We start from the raw sequence: 17,300 nt of genomic DNA on the forward strand, positions 1-17,300 counted from the left end.
TGCAATGGTTCCACGTAACCGCAATTCCCCTGGCACCATCCCAGGGACAGGGATCTTCTGGTTGGGCTTTCCAAGTCCTCCCTTTCCCTATGCAGTACAATAGAAGTACTCATGGGGTACAGCTACACAAAAAGCTAACTGTGCAGTAGCCTAATAACACTGCACAGGAGTGTGCCGGGTAAAACCCGTGCTAATATGCTGCTGGGCAACAGTATTAGGCTACCGTGCATTGCAGTTAACGTCAGAAAAAAACCACGTGCCAGCATTATGGTGCAGTAGCACCAGTTACTATACATTGATTTAGTACTTGGTTATGCAAGTAGTAAACTTAATGTGCTGTAATGATGGCACGTTAATGAATGTGTAGACACTCCCATGGGAGAGTTTTTGAAACTGCTGAGGTGGGGATTTGCTTTGGAAAAAAAGCAAAGAGGAGTTGTTCTTTAATGTTGGGGTGTTTAACTTGGTGGAAGGTTACCTTTCAGGTGAAACACCACAAAGGTCTCCTGAGATATTTAAATCTGTGAGATAAACCTCTGGTGAGAACAGCCCTCCAGTGTCACTGGGGAGGACAGGACTCAAGGATCATTTCCGCCTCTAACTCCGCCTTGAAATGGCTTGGGGTGGGATGGGATGTGCCTGATGGGGACAAGACTTCAGTCAACCCATCTGCTCTTGCCACCTGGGATAGGGGATCTTAGTTTTAAAGTTATATTATGTTGGGGATCAAGGACTAGTTTGACTTTGCTCCTTCTCTTTGATCTATGTTGGTAGAACAGCCCACTTCACTTTAATCACAGCCCAAATCTTTCCCAAATCTGTTATGCAACTCTATTGACTTCCACAGAGTAAAAATGGGATGCCTTTGTCCTCTTGAAGTCAACACAGTTGTTCCAGGCCTAAGTGTATGCCTACACTTTGGTTGCTGCTGTGACTGCTATTTAATGTAGACATATCTGAATTACTAACTCAGTGCAGGCTCCAAAACCCACCTGAGAAGAGGAGTTAATGCTTGGGCCATTAGCTTATGCTGAGCTCCATGCTGCTGTGGCTAGATTGCCACTAGTATTTGAGCTAGATAACTTAAAACTAGCTTGGTTCTGTCTTTTCATCCAGGAGTGACTGCAATGCAGCCATATCCTGAACCTGGGCAAGTGAGTTACCCATGTAGGTAAAGCTGAGACCCTGTAAGAGAGAAGAACGGGTTTGTGCAAGGGCCAGAATGCAGCTGTATGAGGTGGCCTGTACCAGGCTGCATTAGGAGCTGGGAGGAAGGCAAGCTGGCTCATCTCTCCTCATTTCTCGGTCCAACTGCAAATCTCCAGCTTCTGAGCATCGTGATACTCTCTGTTTGGCTGTTTGCAGGCATGCACAGGGAGTCTTGCCCTGTGCTCCTCATGTACAGCTCCTCATGCCAGTCTGGTTAGCGCCAGCACTCCCCTCACTGCTTGGGTAGGGACACTTCCACCCATGGCCTTGTGAGTGCATTTCCACCTCCTCCTGCTCCATGTTCAAAGCAGGCTGGTTGACAGCGGTATGTCTATGCTTCTATTAAACTGTTTAATGGGTGGGAGGCTATCATGTGATAAGACATTAGACCTTCCGTTAATCAGCAGCCGCCACCCCAGCCCTCCCTCTCCTCCATCATCCTGCATCAGGTTCCTAACAGCTGCTTCCTAAAGCTCCTGAGCCCCAGGAATTGTTCTTGAAACAATACGTCAAAACACCATTAGTGCATAGGCTCTCTCTGTTCGCCCACCCGCCCTGCTCCCTCCTCCCCACTCTAATGGTCAGGACAGGCTGGCGCTGAGACACCCCGCGTGGTACTTTGAAGCGTCCATTTGTGTTGGGCTCGGACAGCTGGGCCTTGCCAGAATCCCCCCTGGCCCTTTGGGCTAAGCCAGAGTTTTAAAATAGCCCCCCTGCACTATGGTGACAACTGCGCAATTATTTTAGACACTGTTTACAGACTCGCAGAGTAACCTGAGCCCCCGGACAATACTGTGGAATGGGAGGCAGAGGGAGGTAGGTAGTGGGTGCGGGGGGTTGGCCTATTGTTTTTCAGCCTAATTAGCAAGCCCCTTGTGTCTCATAGGGGCAGCAATGGATGCTGTGGAAGTCTGGTCTAAAAATGAGACCTTTACAACCCCGAGCTAGTAACCAAGTCCAAAGAATGTAAAGGCATAGCGTCCTGTTCCCCCACTGCCCTCTTTTCTTTAAAAGCACCGTGTCTTATACCCCCACCTTTCATTTCTTTGTAAAAGCATGCTGCTGCATTTTCTCTGCTTTCCCTAGCTCTTATAAGCACACTACCCCACTTTTTCACCCCCATTTCTTTTTAAAGGCACCGAATTCTCCCTCGCTCCGTTCTTACCTGCTTCTGTTTAAAGGACAGTGCTTGTGACACCACCCATCAGACTGTGTCTCAGTTCAACCTGAAAAGAAATGTAGTTTCTTTTGTAGCCTATCTAGGTTGGTGGTGGCAGCCCCTCACACAGCTGTGCATTTCAATATGCAGCTTTCAGGTGTTGCCCAGACTCATCACATGCACCAGAAATTAAGCAAACAGTGCCCATTTCAGTCCAGTCCTGCAAGCAGAGCTTCTATTGACTTCTATTTGTGGCAAAAAGGACCTACATCCTGTCAGCTTTGTGCTTCCTGGCTCCACAAGTCCTGTGCACAGGCTGAAGCTACAGTCTGTATCTGAAGCAGCTTTGCAGCTGGGAGGCGGCCAAGATGAGTTCCTTATAGAGCTTGTGCTTCCAGCCTTAAATTTCTCCAAGGGGAGGTTTGGATCTGTTGCTGGCCTGTGCGTATCTGGCACCTGCAGATAACATAGCATTCAAGGAAATGGGTGCTGTGCTTGCAGTTCTTAATATCATGGACTTTTTAAAAGGAATGTAGATCGTATCAGAGAAAATGGGGGGAAGGCAGCATACATAATGAGCTGTATAGGTGCAAGATCTACTGTTTTCAAATTGTTATATTTATAACAAAAGGGCAGCAGCTTCTGTAAAGAGACTCCATAAAGCTAACAGAGAATCAGAAGGGGCAGGAGGATTTACTGAAGACATTAGCATCTTGCGAGAAGCCGAAGCCCTAAATTAGGTAGATTTTGGCTACTTCTTACTTTTATGAGCAATGGCTTAGCCTGAAAGAAAGCAGATACGCTGATGTGCATGGCACGGCAATCTGTCTTACTGCCATTAGCAGAGCAGCATGTGTGACCCCGTGCTGCAGTGTATTAAGGATAATTAGGCAAAGTTCTTTGGGTAGATGTGATATCTTTTATTAGACCAACTGAGTAGTTGGGAAAAAGTTCTTTGCAAGCTTTCGAGCGCAATCATCCTTCTTCAGGCATAGGGAGTCTCTGCTGTTCTCAGACTCCAGGGAATGAAAGATAATATTTACAAGCCCAGGTCTGGGTGTACAGTGGAGGGTCGAAGCACGGCGCGTTCCAGCATGAAGGAGTGCAAAATATATGTGTGGGCACCAGTCAGGTAAAATGCACTCCCCTACATAAATCTCCAGGAGGGCTGTATTGAATGTTTCACTTCATTAAAATATGCAGTTTTGTTGAAGCTTAAATGCTTTGGCAAAGCTTTGGTCAAGGAGGGGTTTAGGGTTCTGGTCTCAGACATGAGACCCTGGCTTAAGTCTCTGCTCAATTTGATTCATATGATATGAAGCAAAACCCCCAGATCGCTGTAACATGGGACTAGAGGGGGAGAAGAGCCTTGAATCGGGGTCTCCCACAGACCAGGCCTGTGCCCTCACTACCAAGCCAAACACAGCCCACCTCCCGAGTCTAAACCTCGGGGGTCACTCTGAAAGCGGATGTTTTGACAAATTTTTGTGAAAAATGTTGCAAACGTTTTGGTCTCTTTGTAATGTGGGACAAAAGCAGTTTGAATGTTTGCTTGGAAGTTGCTTCAAAATGGAACTGGCATTCTCTAGTCATCTCTAGTGTCAAGTCTCCTGCTTATCTCCTTCCCTACCCTCAAGAGTTTATGGCAGGACTGGGGTAAGCAACCTACCACCCATGGAGCTGGGGGACTTAGGCCACACTTTTGTGGCAAGGGGCCTTATCAGTGTTTCTGCAGTGGGGGTCGTCACCTGTGTGGTGGCTAGGTGGCCTTCCACGGCAGCACTGTGGGCAGGAGTGCTGACTGTGGTGGCAATGATGGCAGTGGGTGGCACTGGTGGCAGTTTGAAAGCAGTCCGTACTCAGAGCTGAGCTCCATTAAAGTGTCCCCCTGCTCCAAAACACTGCCCACCCACGTGGTATAACAGGAGTGGGACATGGGCGGAGAATGGGTCTTCATTAGGAGACATACTTAAACTGATCTTCATGGAGCCAACAAGATGCACAGCAACACATTTCTCTCTCATGTCTCACTCCTGTTATATAAAACAGAAGTAACAGCAGAGCTCTCATTGATCTAGCAGCTCATTCCCCTGCTCTGCACTTTTTTAGCTTTGCTTTTTCATGTGCAACTTTCCTCACTAGCACTCACTAGATCAAGGGAGGGGGTGGAGGGTTAGGGCCCCTGGGATCAGCATTAGGCATCCTAACTCAATCCCTCCAAAATATGCAAAAAGAGCAGGAGGAATGCGACATCCTTACGCAGGATCCCCTGTACAAAAAAGAGAAGGCAGTTTTTCCTGAGGAGGGTGAATGAGAGGTACTTATTAGGGCTGTGCGAAGCTTCAGGTGGTGATTCAATTTGGAGTATATTTGGCTCGATTTGGTGGCCGAATCTCGAAATCTGAATTGAATCAGGGGACCAAGTCACAGGTCTGAATCGATTCAAAGCTCTCCAAATCTTCGGAAAATCTCTGGACTTGAAGGTGGTAAGTAGGGGTGGGGGAAGGGGGAGGGGAACATGGGGGCACCCCTGCCAGCCCCCCAGACCCTGCACGCTCCCCCAGCCACCCCATGGCTGCCCTGCCTGCCCCAGCTCCCAGTACTTTAAAAAAAAAGCCCCAGTGCTCACTGGGTGCTGCCACATGGGGGGTCTCTGCATGACCCCCCTGAAGCCCCAAGGCCACTGCAGGAGCGGTGTGTCCCGGGGCTTGTCACCAGGCAGGGGGGCAATCCCCACTGCCCCCCACTGCCCCACACTTCATGGGGGGCTCTGCACAAGCACCCTGACCCCCCCTCACTCCCCCAGCTCCCCCACAGGTGCCCCACCTGGGCCAGCTCCGGTCCTTTAAGAAAAAATAAACCAAGAAAAGCCCCAGGACTCACTGCTCCTGCACTGGCCTTGGCGCTTCAGGGGGCTCATGCAGAGCTCCCATTTGGCGCAGGGCAGCGGGGGGAGGCGGGGGGTCCTGGCAGCAGGAACAGTGAGTCTGGGGGGGGTTCAGGTTTTTTTTTCTTAAAGGGCTGGAGCTGGCCCAGGTGGGGCACCCATGGGTGGGCTGGGGGAGTAAGGGGGAGCTTGGGGGTCTGTGGGGGCAGCGGGGAACACCCTCTGCCTGGCAGCACCCGGTGAGCCGGGGCTTTTTTTCCCCCCAAGAGCAGGGAGCTGGGGCAGGCGGGGCAGCCATTGCCAGGCTGGGGGAGCAGACAAGGGATGGGCTTGGCAGCAGCCTAATCTTCAAATCAGATTCAGCTGAATCAAATTGGGACAGTGACTCGAATCACCGAATCAAATCACTGTCCCCCAAATTGGCTGAATCTGAATCCAAAGTGAATACTAGCTGCTTTGCACAGGCCTAGTACTTAATTACTGTTGCTCCTGACTGCTCCTTAATGGTCACATGCTAACTTCTCTTCTTGTCCCTCAGTTATGTTATTTAGTTGGTAGGTGTGCCTCTTCCCTCCATCCCAGTCCCATGATCTGAGGAGTATGTGATGGCAGGAACTATTCCTATATCTCTTCATTTGCTTTAAAAGTTGATGCCCAGCTCCTTCATTACAGTCCAGTCCACTCTATGCCTCTGTCATAGTCAAGACCAGCTTCTACAGGAAGAGTGACACAAATGGACTTTCATCGGCATCTTGGGCCAGATTCCAGTTCAACTGGATTTATGTTAACTGGGCATAGCTCAGAGCAGGTTCTAGCCCTATGTAAGCACCTATCCCACCAAAACGTTCAGTCATAGGCTTATTCCAGAAGGATAGAAGGTTTTCATAAGCTTTTACCACCATCTAGTGTTCATAATTTGTATGCAACTAGTCTGTTCTCTTTCTACATAGCAATCAAAGGTTGCATTTGCACATACCTGGTGCCTTTAATTTGGCTATCTTAGATACTTATAGTAGTGAGGATGGAGTGGCACAGACTAGTGACCCAAGCAAGTTTCCAAAGTCCCCAACATGCTTGTACAGCCCACGCTAAAGTCTGTGTTTCCACTTCTTTGCTGCATTACTACTTGCGCTACCTAGACTGAGGTTAGCTTGCCTGCACATGCTGCAGTGAGATCTTTAACTGTAGTGCAGACACAGCCCAATATACTGTTTAACATCAAGTACACCCTGCAAATAAATCATTTGATCAAATCTGGGTGCGTCTACACGTTCACTAATGAGCCATAGTGACTGCACATTAAGTTTAGTACTTGGATAACTAAGTACTAAAACAATGCACTATAACTGGCACTACTGCACAGTAGCACTGGCGCACGGGGGTTTTTTGGATGCTAACTGCGCAGTACATGCTAACTTGCATAGTAGCTTCTTAACATGGGTTGTGCCCAGCTCGCTACTACACAGTGTTATTAGGCTACTGCAAAGTTAGCGTTTTGTGTAGATGCACCCCATGTCTGTTAAACTTATTCACTCTCTAAAGGTGAAAACTGGTTGCCCTGAGGGACATCAGGCCCTGCCTGCTCCAGCTGCTTTTTTCATGTCTATTCTACATGGCCATGATGCCTCATTGCTTGTGCTATGCTCTAGATTGACTAAAAGTGGCAGGAATTGAGAGAAGCTTCCACTAAGCAGGAATGAAGGTGCAAAGGGCTAACAGAAAGCATTTGAAAGAAGACAGGAAAAGCAGCTGAAATTGTAGCTCTCTGCAAGTTTCCATATCCTTCACATTCCCCATAATAATCATCAAAAGGGGAAATGACAAGTGACAACTTACTACCTCAGTGACCAGCTTTCCTACTACAACTCCTTTCACTGAACAGAAGGCCAGCATCCATTTTTTGTGGAAACTATTTATACCATGGTGCAGGTATACATAACACTTCCCAGAACCCAGCTCCTGCTTCCTGAACTGCACTAGCTCTCTGAAGGCAGCCAGTGTGAAAAGCAGAATAGCTTTTAAATCATAGAATAGAAATTAAGTACTGGAAGGGACCTCAAATATTGAGTCCAAACACCCTTCTCTGGACAGGAATACTGCTGAGATCAAATGAGCCCAGCAAGGTGTCTGTCCAGTCTTCGCTTGAAGACTCCCAAGGTTGGGGGCTGCACCCCCAGTCTATTCCAGATTCTGGTCACCCTTACTGTAAAGAGGTTCTTCCTTACATCCTCTAGCAGTTTATGGTCATTGCTCTTTGTCCTTCCCTAGGGTGCCCTACTGAACAGCTTTTCTCCCAGCTCCCAATATTCACCCCTTACATACTTACAGGTGGCCACCAAGTCCCCCTCAATCTTCTCTTCCCCAGGTTAAACAGTCCCACATCTCTTAGTCCTTCCTCATAAGGTTTGTCCTCTAGGCCCTTGATCGTTCTTGTGGCTCTTCTCTGGACCCTTTTGAGATCCTCCATGTCTTTTTTTGAAGTGTGGTGCCCAGAACTGGACACAGTACTATAGCTGGTGTCTCACCAGCACCGAGTAGAGAGGAAGTATCACTTCCTTAGCCCTGCTCGCGACACATCGGCTAATGCATCCCAGTTTGCTATTAGCTCTGTTCACTACAGTGTCGCACTGACCGTTCATGTTCACCCTGTGATCAACCGTAACCCTTCCACTGCCCTTCCATATGTGCATGACTTTACATATATGCTTAAATATCTCCAGGACTGAGGCCTGACTTGGTAGCACTGAAATCAGCAGCTGTGATTAGATTCCCAAAAGCAATGCATCCATTTTAATAAGGAAGTGTATGTGGCCATTTCTCAGTGCTTTCCACATTTGACACACCAGCTCTGTTGAACTAGAGGGATGTGTGAGAATTGTCAGTAGGACTTAATGTGTAAAACAAGTGTAAAGATTTTACAGGAAACCATTTTAGACTTGGGACAAAAATTAGTCCAATTTCCCAAGCAGTACATATGTTGGGAATTAGGGAGACTCTGTTGTAAATGACACGTCATGGATCAGTCTGAACACAAGTGAATCTCACCATTGACAATATTTCCAGTCCCTCAAACACTTATTTTTTGATAACTTTATCAAAAGGAAATTTCCCAGTTCTATGATACAGAGCTCAGCAAGCCCCAAAACATTTTTTTTGCCTCCTCTTTATTGTATAAAGAATTCCTGACAGGCTGCAAGGCCTGGAAAATCCAGCAGGACTGGGAAACTGCTATTCCTCTGTGTTGCCACACAGAGGTGTTCTTGGTTCATTCATTATATGTGTCGACTGACAAGAAAAACAAAAAAAGAGAGGTGTGGAAACCAAGGGGATTCATAGACATGCTCCAGGAGGGAGGGAGTAGGGGGTGTTTTAATTAGTGAGCTGCGCTAATTAAAAGTGCCCACGCATCACATGTAGCAGTGTCCACACACTGAAAAAATGATGGTGGGCTGCTTTGAACTCAAGCTCATCCGCTGCCATTTTTCAGCACGGGGACGCTGATGCACATGACGCTGGAGGCTGCCGGAGCATGTTCATTTCCGTGCTCCAGCAGACCCGATTAATGGACTCTGCTCCGACACGCTGGATTTACAGCGCATCAGAGCAGCTTCCCTGCATGTGTGTAAGTGCCCCAAGTGCTTGATGTGCCCTCCTTTCTGCATTTGGACCAGGACCCAGAATTATTTTGGAGTCAGTAATAATAGCTATATTGTCAAGATGTAGATAATAGATACATTGTACAACAAGTGCTTTGTTTTTCTTTATAAGCTCCTGCCCAAAAATATTTGCCTACCTTTTTGGGATTGTGAGGTTTGACGAATGGCTATTTAGGACTTGAAGCTATTTAGCTGAAAGGTGCTACAGGCTTGCAAAGCATTACCTCTTTAGCACTTTCATTTCTTTATAAGTAACATGGTTTCCAACACATCTTTGGATGATGTAATCTTGCTGTCTATCTTCATAATTTTACAAGGAGGAAGCAAGTTTTACTACTTGAAACCTGAGACCCTGCTCCTGCCTTTGTTCGAGGTCATTTGCATCATCACAGAGCCCAGAGATACCTCACCATACAAGAAATGCCTGCCCAGAAGAGCATTCCTTCCTTTTACTCTTCTGTGAAATATGAAACAACATAACCGAAGGAAATATGACTACATCCTGCTTGCCATGAAGCAACTTTGAGGTAAATGGACTATTCCAACTTTTCTCTGAGTCTAACCTGCATAAAATGAACTGTGGCAAACAGGAGATTTTACCATACCTTTAACTATTCTATAAAACAGGGGTGGGCAATTATTTTGGACAGAGGGCCGCTTACTGAGTTTTGGCAAGCCATTGAGGGCCGCATCACAGGCAGCCAGGGGCAGATAAATATTAATTTTCTAAATTTTTTAGGGGCCCCACGGGCCAGATAGAATGGCTTGGCAGGCCTCATCTGGCCCCTAGGCCTCATTTTGCCTACCCCTGCTATAAAATATGAACTTTCATTTCTACCTGGGAGAACTTTTAGTCTTTTCTTCTATGCCTGAAGAAAAGTACTTGTGCCCCAAAGCTTGCAATTAAAGATTTATTTTTTTTTGCTAAGATCTAGTTAGTCTAATAAAAGATATCACTTCTACCATGAGTTCTGATTCTAAAAGCAAATTAAATTAATGATAGGGGCAGCCATTCTACACATTTTTCTGGGATGGTCCTTAGTGTAAATAGGTGGTCTACACAAGATCTTCTGAGCCTGAATCTTATCATATATAACGCAACATATTTTTTTTCTCCAGTTAAAAGAAACTAGAAGTTTTACTAATAAGCTAGGGGCCCAGGGCTATATTATACAGTTTCAGATTTAAGCAAAATTAATACAACTTTACTGGAATGTGCATTAATTTGATATATCATATGTTATATATAAAAATACAACATATTAAGCAATAAGAATCAAAATATACCGTTTCATTGGTCCTATAGTCAGAATTATTTATACATCTTTGTTCGGATTCAGAAAACAAAATCTAACCTTCTTGAGCATCTTGAGAGTGCATCCAGTGCTTCACTGAAAGTTATTTCCACACCTGAGTTAATGTTTCAACACCTGAGTTAATGTTTTAGCTAGAGCTAAAAAAAAATTCTGCAGGACAGTGCAGATTTTTTTGCAAAAATTTAGTTAGTCTAATAAAAGATATCACTTCTACCACCAGTTATGATTTTAAAAGTAAATTAAATTAATGATAGGGGCAGCCATTCTGCACATTTTTCTGGGATGGTCCTTAGTGTAAATGGGTGGTCCACACAAGAACTTCTGAGCCTGAATCCAACCTCATCCTCCTGTAACTGTGTAGTATCTGTGGTAGTATCATATAAGAGCTACATTACTAGAAGCAGCTGCAGACATCAGTATTGCAGAAGAAAGGATCATTGGACCATCAACACCACTAAAAAGGAGAAAGGGTCATTAACACCTATGGAATGAAGAGTTTAGTAGGAATCTGGTAGATTATAAAGAGCCACAAAGTCAACTGACTTCGTCATAGCATCCTGGATGGGAATGCTCCTGCCACGGCCAGGCAGTTAGTTAAATTCTGGGTGGACCACAAATCAAAGCGGGCTGCAATTGCACCACCTCTGGATCCATCCCTGCTCAGGTGGGGTGGATCTGCTGAAATGGTGAGTCTCTTTAAAATGCTCTGCCCATCTGTTTCCCTACTCTACATAAGTCAGGAGAGTTTTCACATATTGGATTTTGATTGATCCAACAATTCAGTGAGCCTTTCACCATCCTAGTTAACAACACCCAGCCCTGCTTCCCCATTGCTCTTTCCATTCCTTAGTAGTTTGCAACCTATTTTGCCATTAGTCTTCCAACCCAAGAAGGAAGTTGTGTTGTGGTAGTTTGTCAATCATGCTTCGGAGACACCTGCAGAATTTATCTTTGTCCTCATTGCTACATTCCTCTGTCAGATACAGGACTCTTAGGATTAACATCTTCAGGATTTGGGTCTGGGATCCAGCACATATGATGCTTGGATTGAAAAGTTTGCAGATTATGAGTGCCTATTCCATTATGGTGTGTGTTACTCCCTCTGACTGCTTGTAGCTGTTGCAGTCCAAGTAGACAAGATGTTTCTTATTTAGCTCAAAGCACTTCTTAATATTTTTTGGATTATTCAGATATTTTCTTAAAATTTGGAACAAAACATGTTTGAAGGTTTCAATGCTCATTCTGCCCTCTTTCAACTCGTTTTCCCCATTTTGCTACTGACAAAGGAAAAACACCCTGAAAACCATTTTTTCCTTTTTCAGTTTTATTGAAATACAGAGGGTTTGTATGAGTTTCTCTTCAAAGATTAATAAAAACCAAAACTTTATTTGAGAATTTCAGGCAGCTCTAATTTTACTTGTCACCCAAACTTTGGGTTGGGTCTAAATGTAACCTTTGAACAGCCTCCTAAGCAAAACTGAAGGCAAGCCCACTATTCTCTTTCTCCAGTTCCTAAATTCTTTAGTACCATGAATTGAACATGTGAAACTGGGACCTTTGTGCTTCCAGAGTTTATCTGCTCAGCTGCCCTCTGATATCATCCTTCTCATATCGCTGCTGGTTGGTTGCCAAGAAAAGTGATCAACAACACAGGAGAGTAACTCAGGAATAAGCAGCAAAAGTAGAATGAAGTCACAAAATAAATATGAAGCAGAGAAAGGAAAAGGAAAGGCAGAATCAAGTGTGCCTGGAATAAAACACACTTCAAGATGTTCTGCTTTAAAATGCTTGCAGTCCAAAATACTAGTAGTACTGACACGTTCTTGCTCAACAGACCTGTTCTTTAATATATGCATTGACCTTACTGCTTAAAACAATTCCTCTTCCTGTTAACACTGTATTTCCAGCACAGCTCTGGGTAGATAAATTGCATTCTTTTCTTCCTTGGTCATCAATACTATTATCTTCTAACTTCTTCCTCTTACCACACTGGTTTTCCATAATATATTGCATCAAATTTGAGTTTTTTTCCTTATCTTCAAAGCATTCTGTAGTCCGATCCCAGGACACCTGGAAGATGAGCTAAGACTTTGGGTCAAGTACCATGATCAGGCAACACAGTCTGTTTCACAGGCTCAATGGTACAAGCCTAAATCTTGTTCATGCAGGGGATGGAAATTTCTTAGGGACAGTCCTAGCTATGGAAGAAATGCCAACGAGATCTAAGAACTGACACCCATCTCACCGTTGTCTGCTTCAAGGGGATGTGCAATTCTTAATAAAGTACTTCCTTAACAAAGTACTAACTAAATGTGCAGTACCTAGAGTTACTTACTGCTCGGTAGTGCCAGCGCATGGTTTAGTGATGCTTACTGTGCATTAGCCTAATAACACTGTGCATTAGGCTATTAGCATGGTTTTTGCCGTGACACTTTACTGCACAGTGTTATTCGGCAGATGTGCAGCACTTGACCAAACAGCAAGGGGCCCCAACAGCCCACTTCGAGCAGGTCATATCCTGCTTCAGGCATGCACTGTGGAAAGCCAGAAATCTGCTCAGACCCCACAGTCAAGGACTGTATTAAAATAAGACAAAGTGAAACGTACTGGTACTACAGGAAGACAGAAGAGGATGATGGGAAAGAAATGGCAGACCTCATAGGGTGGAGAAGTGTCTGGCATAGACTTTTGCACGAGTAGACCCTCTGAGGATGTGGGTGGAGGTACAGGTATAGAAATGGGTGCACGGGTGTGCAGTTATGTGGTGTGAGCTGCGTAATGGGTTTTTAATGTGCTTTGAGCTGCCAAGTGAGACACAGGGGCCACTTGGCAAAGTGTTAGAGGTGGAGTTTTATTTATATATTTGCAAAAAAAAAGAAAGTAAGCATCTCATGCAGATGTTCCCACAGTGTCATAAATGTGCACGTGCACGCACAATTTTCTTTTTGGTAAGAGGAAGAGAGGAGCTAGAGGTTGATCACATTTCTTAATGCATTGTTGGTAGGTGAGGCTGTGATAATGGGTGCAGAAAATACATTAGAATCCAAGTGGAAAGAAGTCAGTCTGACTTTCACATGCCAAGGTGAACTTGCTAAGCTGGCAGCTAGAAAGGCCATTGTTTGACATGTAAGCGGAGCAAATTTGGCTGAAAAGTAATTGGGGGGTGGGAGGGGGGAGACTGGGACTTCGCCAATGCTGCATTTAATCATTCTTGCTTTTAATTAGGCTACAAGACTTTCCAACAGAGCACAGCACGGATTCTGACTCTATTTATTTATTAGTATAGTCCAATTGTTTACTATATTAAAAATTGCAGTAGAAGATTGGGGCCAGGGTTGGTTGGGGGGGGGGGTTAAAATGTCCTTCAATTTTGCTCACCCCCTCTTTGTAGCTACCTTTTCCAGATATTCTGTAGTTGTTCTTGTAAGCTCATTTCTTGTTGGCTATGTTTGTCTACACAGGAAATTTTAGATGCACAAATCAAAACACCCAACAAAAGCAAACTTTGATTTATAATTATAAATACTTATTCCAGAGGAGTGTGCTTACCCAATCATGTCGTAGAATACATCACATAATCAAGAGACTGACTCTCAAATACGTGCCTTGTATACTTAGCAAATGAGCTACTCAACCCAAGTTATTTGCAAAAACAAGTCTGCACATAATTTGAATAACAAATGTAGGAAAATCCCAGTTCGTTAATGAATGATTTGCAATGAAAGACAGCGATTCCTCAGCAAAATTAGGGTTTTTTGTATTTGTTACCCATGTCACAATTTTCATTCCTCTTACTTGTGTCTTGTCATCAGTTTAGATTTTATGCTTTTTGCTTCAAATATCACATCTCTTGCTGTATGCTTGTGCAGGGCCTGTTTAAAGGGGTGTTGACCCTGCTTGAGGCTGGGTATTATTGTAGTGCACTTAATATGATTTTTCTGAAGTATTCACCCATCTCTCACTAGGACACAAGTCCAGATGTCAAGAGGCCGCTGATGTGTTGCAGGGTCCTTGCAGGGAGAGAGTGCACATAGGTGAGTGACAGTGGGAGAAAAAACATGCCTGAAGCTTGGTCTTTGTTCACGTAAAAAACTGGATGACCCCACAGTGCTGCCCCTCACCCAACATCACAGTCGCTGCCTAAAGAAGACATGCATGTCCACTGTTGCCATACGGATGAGAGGACACTTCCACTGTTGGTTTCAACCATATGCATTTGACAGAGTACAAACAACTAAGGAACGTAAAGATGATTTTTGTAAGTCATCCCCTGTTTAAACAACAGTGTAAGACGCACAAAAGGAAGATTTTGTACGTTAATAAACTCTTCCTGTCTTGAAGAATGTGTGTACAGGGAGTTGCAGGGATGGTTGTTTCAACTGTGAATTCATTATGGAATGAGGCAGATATATTTAAATCTTCTTACTGCATCCAGATAATAAAATCTGCTTCCTTACAACAAATTCCCTGGGCCAGATATGTTTGCTAGCAGCGATGCAGTATCTGTGCAGTGATCTATAAAAGTGAGTTAAGGCTATGTCTGCCAGAGCCATTATGCACAAGGGCCTGTCAGTGCTTCTGTTACAAATGGGGATAATAATACTTACCTCTCTCCCAAGGGTGTTGTGAGGGTTAATTATTTAACATTTGTAAAACACTTTAAGAGCCTGGGATGAAAGTGTCTCTATAAGTGGAAAGTATTATTAGGAATAAACTCTATTTTATAGGAGACCTGGCTAGAAAATTGCATTCATGGGTGACATATGGGTTATGGCATCTCAGTCCATAGGGAATATATTTTTACAAACTGAAAACAATGGAAATCAAAGCACTTCAAAAGAGGAAAGCCATTCTGCAGGTTTTCCTTTCCCTAGCACGTGCACTTCAACAGAACGGGGCCAGCTGAGTCAGCTGCTACATACCCAGGATACACTTGCAGTTCTACACGTGCACAGAATACAGGAGCATTTTCAGCTGCTTAAAACTAGCACCTAAATAGAGAGAAATTTTAAAACTACCACCTAAATAAAGAGAAACAGGAGGGCTCAGCCTGCTTGGGCGACTATGTTTCAGGGCTTTGCTTCTTGTGCACCAAAGAGATGGTGCTGAACCTTCAGCAGAGAAGAACCCAGTTCCCTTGTTGCTCTCCGCTCAAGGCCGACGGTTGATACTCCCTTGGGTTTCTGCCCAAAGTGCAGGGCGGTGGACACCCTGACCAAGCGGGTATAATAAGTCCCCACAGGTCCCCCAAAGCTCAGCCAAAAGGAGGTCGGTACAAAATCTCAGCCGCGCCAAAGTCAACAGCAAAACGCCCGCAGACTTTGGTGCGCCGGGTTTCACTCGCCTTTATTAAAACCCTGCGTTGTTTATATCAGACAAGGTTCTTTGGGTGAATCCGATCTCTTTTATTAAACCAACTTAAATAGTTTCAACTTCCTTAGCCTGACGACGGGGTTTTAAACCCGAAAGCTGGCTTACTAATTGTTTTCCAACTCTTTGAGTTGGTCTAATAAAAGATTCACCCAAAGAACTTTGTCTGCCTATATCCTTAGACCGACCCGGCTACAACCGACACCCCTGTTGCGTTGTTTATTGCTTTTATTTTTAAAAAGCCCCCAAAACAGCATCACACAATGCAAAACGTCCCGTAAAGTGACTGCGTTTTGAATAAGATGGGACGCCCAGACGTCCAGCTTGCGTGCGGGTCGTGTCGGGGACGTGGTGGCCAAAGGGATGCCGGGCTCCTCTTTGGCCCCTTGGGTGCAGCAGCTGGAAAGGAGCTAAGCAGCAGCGGCGCCGCTGGGGGTGGCTCCAGCCGTGCAGAGCAAGCCGCACCCCTGGGTGCATCTGTCTGCCCTTTTGCCCCGGGGTTGTCAGTCCCCACCTTGCAGGCTCTGCCCGCGAGGCTGCTGCGGGGCGGGGCGGGGCGGGGCGGGGCTGCGCTACCTGCGGGCGGCGCGGCGCGGCGGGGCCGGGACAGGTGCGGCGGGGCCGGGACGCGGCGGCAGGTAACGCGGAGCATCCCCGGGCCGGGGCCGCGGGGCGGGAGGGCCCGCGCGGGGGTCTCCGGGGCCGTCGGAGCCGGCAGGGGCTCCTCTGCCCCGATCCCAGCTCCGGGCTCGGCCCAAAGGAAGAAACCCCGGTTGCTCTCCAGATGAGCTCGCCGCCGGGGCTTGGCACGAAGCTGGAGGACCAGAGTCCGGTGCCAGCCCTTGCCAAGCACCGCTCCGATAAGGCTGCACTTCCATCTTTCCCGTTTTGGGCTGGGATTGATAACAGCTGGCCTGTGACACAGCCAGCGGTCTCAAAGGTTGGTGGCACGAGAAGCACAGCTCAGCGACTCTGTGGAGCTGCGCCCCTTGGAGGGGAGTCGCGCGTGCGGGGTGGGAAGCGGCACTTTTGAAGTTTGGGTGGAAAAGTTTTCGGATCGTCGCAGACGGGCGCTGCAAAAGGCGGAAAGCGTGCATTTTATTTTAAAGTTGTCTTAAAGGAGCTATGGGTGATCCCAGTCCACACGGTCGCAGCTCCACAGAAGTCTCAGTGCAGGATTTAGGTCATGGGAACGGCTGCCAAACGCAGAGGCGAAGCTGTATCGGCTTGCAGAAATGAGTAGTCCGCAGTGATCGTAGCGATCAGTAGCCTGGGAAATATTTAGGATGGTATCTTCGATGCCAGTGTTTCCTAATCTTTTCCAGCCCAAGTCGCACTTACATTGATTAACATTTTCTGCAGCACACCTGTTAAGGCATTCCCCATCCTCCTGCCTATTGTAGCTCATTGTCATGGCAAAATGCTGTGGCACGGCACGCCTGTTCATTTCTGACGGCACACTTTTGTGCCGTGCCACGCTGCTGGTTGGGAAACACTGTTCTACAGAATACTACAGAAAAATGGCAAGTTGGGATCAATTAGGTGCCAGCGATATCATTTTTTATTTACTGGGTTTTGCCGTGTTCATTTTTATGTAATAAATGGGCTTGCAGAGGTGTTACCGCAGACTTGTAACTTCAGTACTTCACTAAACAGTCAAAGACAGTTTGGATTTTGAATTGGGAGACCAACAACTTCAGTCC

At 45.9% G+C, this 17,300-nt stretch overlaps 1 protein-coding gene across 3 annotated transcripts in view; it reads left to right on the plus strand.

The window, feature by feature from the left end:
- The first annotated feature begins 4,769 nt into the window (after nt 1-4,769).
- Nucleotides 4,770-17,300, plus strand: part of LOC102564935 (transmembrane protein 45B) — a 30,060-nt gene continuing 17,529 nt past the window's right edge. Inside the window, exons 1-3 of one of the 3 annotated variants that reach the window (XM_019490088.2) lie at nt 4,770-4,854; nt 9,229-9,438; nt 14,193-14,261. The gene's annotated coding sequence lies outside the window, so the exon portion shown is untranslated. Of the gene's footprint in view, nt 4,855-9,228; nt 9,439-14,192; nt 14,262-16,189; nt 16,236-16,265; nt 16,538-17,300 lie in introns of those variants that run through there. The other 2 variants (XM_019490089.2, XM_006277853.4) reach the window with 2 other exon arrangements.

Source organism: Alligator mississippiensis, chromosome 16 (genome assembly GCF_030867095.1).
Source record: "Alligator mississippiensis isolate rAllMis1 chromosome 16, rAllMis1, whole genome shotgun sequence".
Taxonomy (NCBI): domain Eukaryota; kingdom Metazoa; phylum Chordata; order Crocodylia; family Alligatoridae; genus Alligator; species Alligator mississippiensis.